This window comes from Gossypium raimondii, chromosome 1, assembly GCF_025698545.1.
Source record: "Gossypium raimondii isolate GPD5lz chromosome 1, ASM2569854v1, whole genome shotgun sequence".
Taxonomy (NCBI): Eukaryota; Viridiplantae; Streptophyta; class Magnoliopsida; order Malvales; family Malvaceae; genus Gossypium; species Gossypium raimondii.
In genome coordinates, this window is record NC_068565.1 from 42,816,899 (window position 1) to 42,824,498 (window position 7,600).

Below are 7,600 nucleotides of genomic sequence, written 5' to 3' on the forward strand. Positions count from 1 at the left end.
AATGAACACCAACCAAGTCTAAGCAATACTCAAACTTGGTTATAGGAAGTGACTTAGTCATCATATCTGTAGGATTTCCTTAAGTACTAATTTTGCTCACAACAATATCCCCACGAGCACAAATATCACGAACAAAATGATAACGAACATTAATATGTTTTGTTCTCTCATGAAACATTTGATCTTTTGTAAGGAAGATGGCACTCAGATTGTCACAAAATACTGTACTAATTTGAATGTCTTCATTGAGTTCACTAAAGAGTCCCATCAACCGAATAGCTTCTTTACAAGCCTCAGTAATCGCCATGTACTCAGCTTCAGTGGTAGACAAAGCGACTATAGTTTGCAAAGTGGCTTTCCAACTGATTGCACAACCTCCGATTGTAAAGACATAACCTGTGAGAGATCTTCTTCAATCAAGATCTCCAGCAAAATCAGCATCAACATACCCAATGACTCTATCTCTAGTTCTTCCAAACTATAAGCAAACATCAGTAGTACCTTGTAAGTATCTTAAATTCCACTAAACTGCTTTCTAATGTTCTTTACCGGGATTCATCATGTATCTGCTAACTGCACTGACTACATATTATAAATTAGATGATGAGATTGAGTACATGTCACATGTTCCATACTCTAGTGTAGTGGGATCTCTCATGTTAATGGACGATATGGATTTTATCAAGAGGGTTAACCGCTTTTTTAACCGTGAGAGGGAGGTCATTCAGAACCCGCTGGCTCCAGAACCGGCGGAAGTTCCCCACGCCGATCCCCAGCAAGAACAACGTGAGGCACTTCGAAGTGCCATTCACACTTTGATTCTTGAGCAAGTTCGGGAACATTGTGAGAAGGGGAAAGGGCGGCTGTCCATTCACTTTCCGGAAATGGCAGAAAGAGACTCCAGTGCTACAGAATGTTGGATCGCCGGTACCCCTACGGCGTAGCGAAAAAAAATTAAAATCGGTGACCCTAACCATGGATCCATGTGTGAAGAACGAATCGGGGTGAAAAGATTACGAAATTACCTAATATTTCGATTGAGAAGACAGTAACTTCTCGACAATGTGTAGTCTGATCTACAGTCAAACCAAGCCACAATCTATCGAGACTCCGACCTCTACGTAATCCACCTAGTTGACTACGAACGGAAGAAATCCCCAAAACAGTTTTGAGAGTTATATTTCTTTGACGGCTTCTAGACCTTAAAATCAAGAAAAACGGGATTCTGATATATATCTTTATTTTTAGGGTTTTTAGGAATTAAATAAATATAATAATATTTTAAACCAAAAATTATAATTATATTAATTATAATATAATTTCGATAAACCATATATTTATTTAAATTCATATGCTAATCAAATTCATGTCCTCATTATGCATACAACAACCTTGTACATAATGTGTTGAAATTTGATTCTTGAATTAAATTAATTCTATAATTAATTTAATTCAAGTGACACCCAAAAATAATACCAACTATGGTTTATTCCGTTCATTTCAACTATAGGTGTAACCTCAGAGGTTCTCGTAACGTTAGCGATAATACTAGAACGATTCCAATGTTACAAACAATGAGTGGCATCTAGCAATGCATCATTCTTTGCCTAAGTCACAAGAGATCATGATTCGACATAACCTTTTATGATTAACCTTTTATGTAATAATCCTTAAGTCCTTTATCTCTGGATTGGGCACAAGTCATGGAATAGTCACACTTGTATAGTCCATTCCATGTTCCTTGATATCTTAAGCAGACTACGATATACAAATAAGTATGACATCTCATATCAACTTATTTGAACATGGCCATGCATTTTTAGTCTCACTTAATCAAGTGGCCTAAGATATTACTCCCATTATGTAGGAGGGACTTATTCTATATCGACCAACCATATCCCTCTACATCGATTATGATATATCCAACATCAGCCTTTATAGAACAACCAGTTATGGTGTACGTTTAACTGTATCAAAATATACTACTCACGATGTTGGGATTATGATGATCTCAAGTCTGAGGATCATATGCATATTAATCATTATGAGTAATGTCGTGACAATTACATAATAATCCAAGAGACATACTCATAATGGGTCAGTCCAATATGTTGTTCTCTAACACACATATTCATGCATCGATTCTGACATTCCATATCAATGACAACTCTTTATCATCAATCAACTACATGTTAGTCTTAATGCATTATCGTTGTCCTATCCAATAATAATACTTGACTAAGGATCTTTTAAGAATAATCATATTATTCTTAGGACATTATTATAAAACAGCTTATTTATACATACAGAAAAGAAACTGAAATAATAATGGTAACACCTTATATTAATAAACATGATAAATCAAGTATGTTATTACAACCATCTCATGATTGGTCTTTGGGCATACTCTAACAAAAACATTATGTCTCGCGATCTGGAAATATCTGCGGAGATGGATACTGAAACCCTCCGCGGATGGGTGGAGGAGAAAAAGGAGAACCCTAATGAATCCCTAAAATTTTATAGGCATTTTTTACGCCGCTATTGAAATAGCCTTTCTGGCTATATTTTCGGCTACTCCGCTCATTTCATAAAGTATTCTGCCTGGTTTAACGATAGCTACCCACTACTCGAGAGATCCTTTCCCCGAACCCATACGTGTTTCTGTAGGTCTTACCGTAACGGGTTTGTCTGGAAATATATGTACCCATATTTTTCCACCACGGCGTACATTTCGTGTCATTGCGCGGCACCCCGCTTCTATTTGTCTAGATGTAATCCAAGCGGGTTCAAGTGCTTGAAGAGCATATCTACCAAACAAATCCGATTACCTCGATACGATATCCCTTCATTCTTCCTCTATGTTGTTTATGAAATCGGGTTCTTTTGGGGTTATAGTTGATGGTTGTTGTTTATGAATTCCATCTCTACTACGAATCGGACATGAGAGTTTCTTCTCATCCAGCTCCTTTTGAAAAAAAAGACTAAAAAATATTTAATTCTTAATCTTAAGATATACTGGTAGTTAATGAATAATTGAATCTTGGGATTCTTTGCTTTGCGATTTTATCGATCTATTAGAAATTTGTATATCTTGTTTGGATCTATTGGATATATATAAGTATAAGGAATTAAACACGATTCTATTTCTAGATAATGTCTTATCTTGGTTTTGTTATAATGTCTTAATCTTTATTTGATTGTTCAATTTTTGTCGATCTGAATCTGATATGATAAACCTTTTGGATTTTATTAACCAAAGAGAGACGACTTTGCACTATAGTTAGCTCAGCACCAATCACGAATCCCCAAGGAATTCCAAGAATTCTTGTTATACATTCGTTCCAACCCTCAATTCTCTTTTCTAGGTTCATCGATATTGAATCAATCGAACGCACTTCTAACACTTGTTCCGCTTTTGGAAGACCCTGCGTTATATCACCAGATCTCGATTTTTCATATATAAATGTAACTAACGTATCTCCTTCGTAGTTTAATTTTATTTTGATGAATAAAATAAAAATAAAAATTTATTTAATATAGAAATATTTAATTTTAGTTGTACTTTCTACTACTATGTTACTAAATACAGAAATATTTTCAAAACAAAAATGTTAATGGTCCCAGATTATTGGTTAATAGAGAATCAAAGTCGATGTACCAATGAATCACGAAATGCTATGGTTCTATAATATGATTTTAAAAATTTATTCAGAAGTAATTCGCGGGATCATGCACTCTTTTCTTTCCTAGTTATAATGAAAAAAAGTACAACTGGGTGAATCCAGCTTATTCTTGAAATAAACAACTCGTACACACTCACTTTCCAAAAAAGATCAATACACCAAGGACTACACTTAGATTTATTGGATTTGTTGCTAAAATATCGGTATTAACCCCGAAACTCTCGGCGGATGGCCAGTGACCCAAGGAAACGAAAGAATTGGTTACATTTTTCATATGATCTCTTATTTTATTTTAGATAGACTAAAAAAAAGAACTCGGTTCTTTTTTTTGTATTATATCGCTTTGACTCCTTTTCCATTTATTCTATTTTATTTATATTATTCTAATTATTCTAATTCTATGTATTTCTTTTTTTTGTTTTAATAAATTATTAAATTTATTATAAAATTATTCATTATTATGATTATGAATTTTCATTTACCTATGTCTAAACGGAGTTAAAAATATATTCTATTTATCTAGTTAGCTAGAAATTTAAATTTTTTTTCAATTGAAAATTCCCAATAATAATTCTTATTAGAATTAAAGGTGTTTCATGTCAATGGCAAAATACCTCATTTGTTGCAACACTCCTTTAAACAATAAATAAGAAATAAGTAAACAAGAAATAAGAAATAAGGGGTTCTCTTGAACTAAGAAGGGGAAGGAAGAAAGCGAGTTGGTGTGATAATTCCTCATCCTCAAATTAATCCTTCCTATGGATTATTGTCCCAACAAATAATTAATTGTAGGGGTGGAATCTTGATAGAATTCGAAAAAGCGAGGAGTAAGTCCCAAGCCATAAAATAAGAAAAAAAATACAAATTTCTCATGTTTATAGGATTAAACAAAGGGATTCGCAAATAAGAGTGCCAATGCTACAACCAGCCCATAAATTGTTAAAGCTTCCATAAAAGCCAAACTAAGCAATAAAGTACCTCGTATTTTTCCCTCCGCCTCGGGTTGTCTCGCGATACCTTCTACAACTTGGCCCGCAGCAGTACCTTGACCAACTCCAAGTCCAATAGAAGCAAGCCCGGCACCAACCCAAAGAAGAATAACTAAGCGCGTAAATCTGTGGATTCATGATAAGTTCCTCGCACCAAAATAAAGAAATGGTTAATGATACAATCATCCAATGAATTTTGACTTAATTATATTATTCCATCGCTAAGATTTCTGTTTATTAAATCTAAATGAGTACTAACAGGTTTAACACTCTGCATATTGAACCTACAAAAAAATTTCTCAATGTACCCCTTCTGACTTAGGTACAATTTACTTGCTTTTCTATCTCTAAGAATCTCCATACCAAGTATCTTCTTTGCTGGTCCCAAATTTTTCATCTCAAATTCTTTACTTAGTTGGGCTTTGACCTTTTTTATCTCTCCTTTATCTTCCGCTACTATCAACATGTCATAAACATAAAGGAGTAGGTACACAAAAGAACCATCACTATTTTTCTTAGAGTAAACACAACTTTCAAAGCTACTTCTTTTAAAATCATGAGAAGTCATAAATGAATCAAATCTCTTATACCACTGTTTTGATGACTGTTTCAAACCGTAAAGGGACTTTTTCAGCAAGCAAACATAGTTCTCTTTTTCTGAGCCTATAAAACCCTCTGGTTGTTGCATGTAAATATCCTCCTCAAGTTCTCCATGCAAAAATTCAATTTTTACATCTAACTGCTTAAGCTCCAAATCATGCATGACCACAATACCAAGCAAAGCTCGAATCGAACTATGCTTCACAACTGGGGAAAACACATCTATGAAGTCCACTCCTAGAATTTGACTGTAACCCTTTGCAATAAGCCTTGCTTTATATCTGGGTTCTTCAACTCCTGGATTCCCTTCTTTCTTTTTAAACACCTATTTACAACGAACAACCTTTTTACCTTTAAAAAGTTTCACAGGATCCCATGATCTGTTTTTGTGGAGTGATTTCATCTCCTATTGCATAGAAAACATCCACTTTTTTGAGTCTTCACATCTAACCGCCTCAGAATAATTAGATGGCTCTTGGTTTGCATCAATATCTTCAACCACATTTAAAGCATAAGTAACTATATCAGCCTCGACATACTTCTTTGGAGGTTTAATTTCTCTTCTAGTTTTGTTTTTGATGATAAAGTATTGTGGTGAAAAAGCAACTATATTCTGAATTTTTGTACTGGCTTGAGGAGTCGACTCTGTTGTAGATTCTGAATTAATCTAATACTCCACCTGTTTTTGATTTTCTTTATTGGAAGAGTCTTTAAGAGATAAGTTAGGTAGCATAATAGTTTCATCAAAAACAACATCTCTACTAATCACAAATTTTCTATTTTCAGGGCACCATAACTTATACCCTTTTACACCAGCTTTATAACCAAGAAAAACACATTTAATGGATCTCGGTTCCAATTTTCCATTATTAACATGAGACTACACAGGACACCCAAAGATCTTTAAATAAGAATAGTCAGCAGGATTACCAGACCATACCTCTTGTGGAGTATTTTTCTCAATGGCGACTGATGGAGATCGGTTGATCAAAAAACATGCAGTAGAGGCTACTTCAACCCAAAACGACTTCTGTAAGTTAGCATTTGGCAACATGCATCGAAATTTCTCCATGATTGTTCTGTTCATTCGTTTTGTAACGCCGTTTTGTTGTGGAGTATGAAGAATTTGTCAAGTGTCTCACGATCCCTTCTGACTTGCATAGTTCATTAAACTCATTAGAATAGAACTCTAAGCCATTGTCTGTGCGGAGGTGTTTTATTTATTTTCCCGTCTATTTTTCAATTATAGTTTTCCAAGACTTAAATGTGAAAAACACATCGCATTTCTACTTTAGGAAGAACACCCAAACTTTTCTGAAATAATCATCAATAAAAGTTAGCATATAATTAGCTCCACCTCTCGAAGGCACTCTGGATGGCCCCCACAAATCATAATGAATATACTTGTAGTGGGCCAATTTAGCCCGGGGCCCAATAAGACCCAATACCCAAAATCAAAATAAATAAAACCCAAAAATATATATTAAACAGTCCATGACCCATTACATATTAAGTCCGATAGACCCAATTACAACCAAACCAGGCCCCAAACCCTAAACGGCCTAATTGAGCCCAAAACTAAACGAAATCAGAAAACCCTAGAGTTCCTTTCCTCTCTTGCACCGCAGCCTCCCCTATGTGTGCCCTCAGCGTGCACGACATCCGATGACGACTCCTTCACCGAGGTTGCACCAAAACGGTAAAAACTTGCTCCGTTGACCCCTCAACACCTGCAAAAGAACCAAAAAGAAACAGCAAAAAAGGCAAAAATAGCAGCAGAAAAACAGTGATAGAGATGAAGCCGAAACAGTGCAAAATAGTAGAAAAATATATTGTAAATCGGCTATATAAAAGCCAAGCAAAGATTTGTAAAGGAGAATAATAAAAAAAGGAAAAGCATTTAAGGTGATTTTTCTGTTTGAGATCTGTTGTTTTTTTTTTCTATTTTTCTTCTTTGCATATATAAATGAAAAGAGAATAAAAAAGAAAAAAAAGTACCTGAATCGCCCCATAGCATCGCCGTCGGTGGCCCTTCGCTGTCGTCAGATCCAGGCTCAAAAGAGGGCTAGGGCTTTTTTCTTTTCCTTTTTCTTTCGGCGTCTAGGGTTGAAAGGGCTTGGCCTTTGAATGCCCTGTAAAACGCAGGCTAAAAATGCCCTTTTGCGCATTGCCAATCACCGCCCACGGTGGAGATAAGTCGACGCAAGGGCGGAACCCTAGGCCGAATTTGGATGGCTAAGGGGGGGAGGCAGAGAGTGTTTGTCTGTTTTTTTTATTTTTGAAGCTGATTAGAATGAAATTTAGGTTTTTTTTAGTTTTTATAGC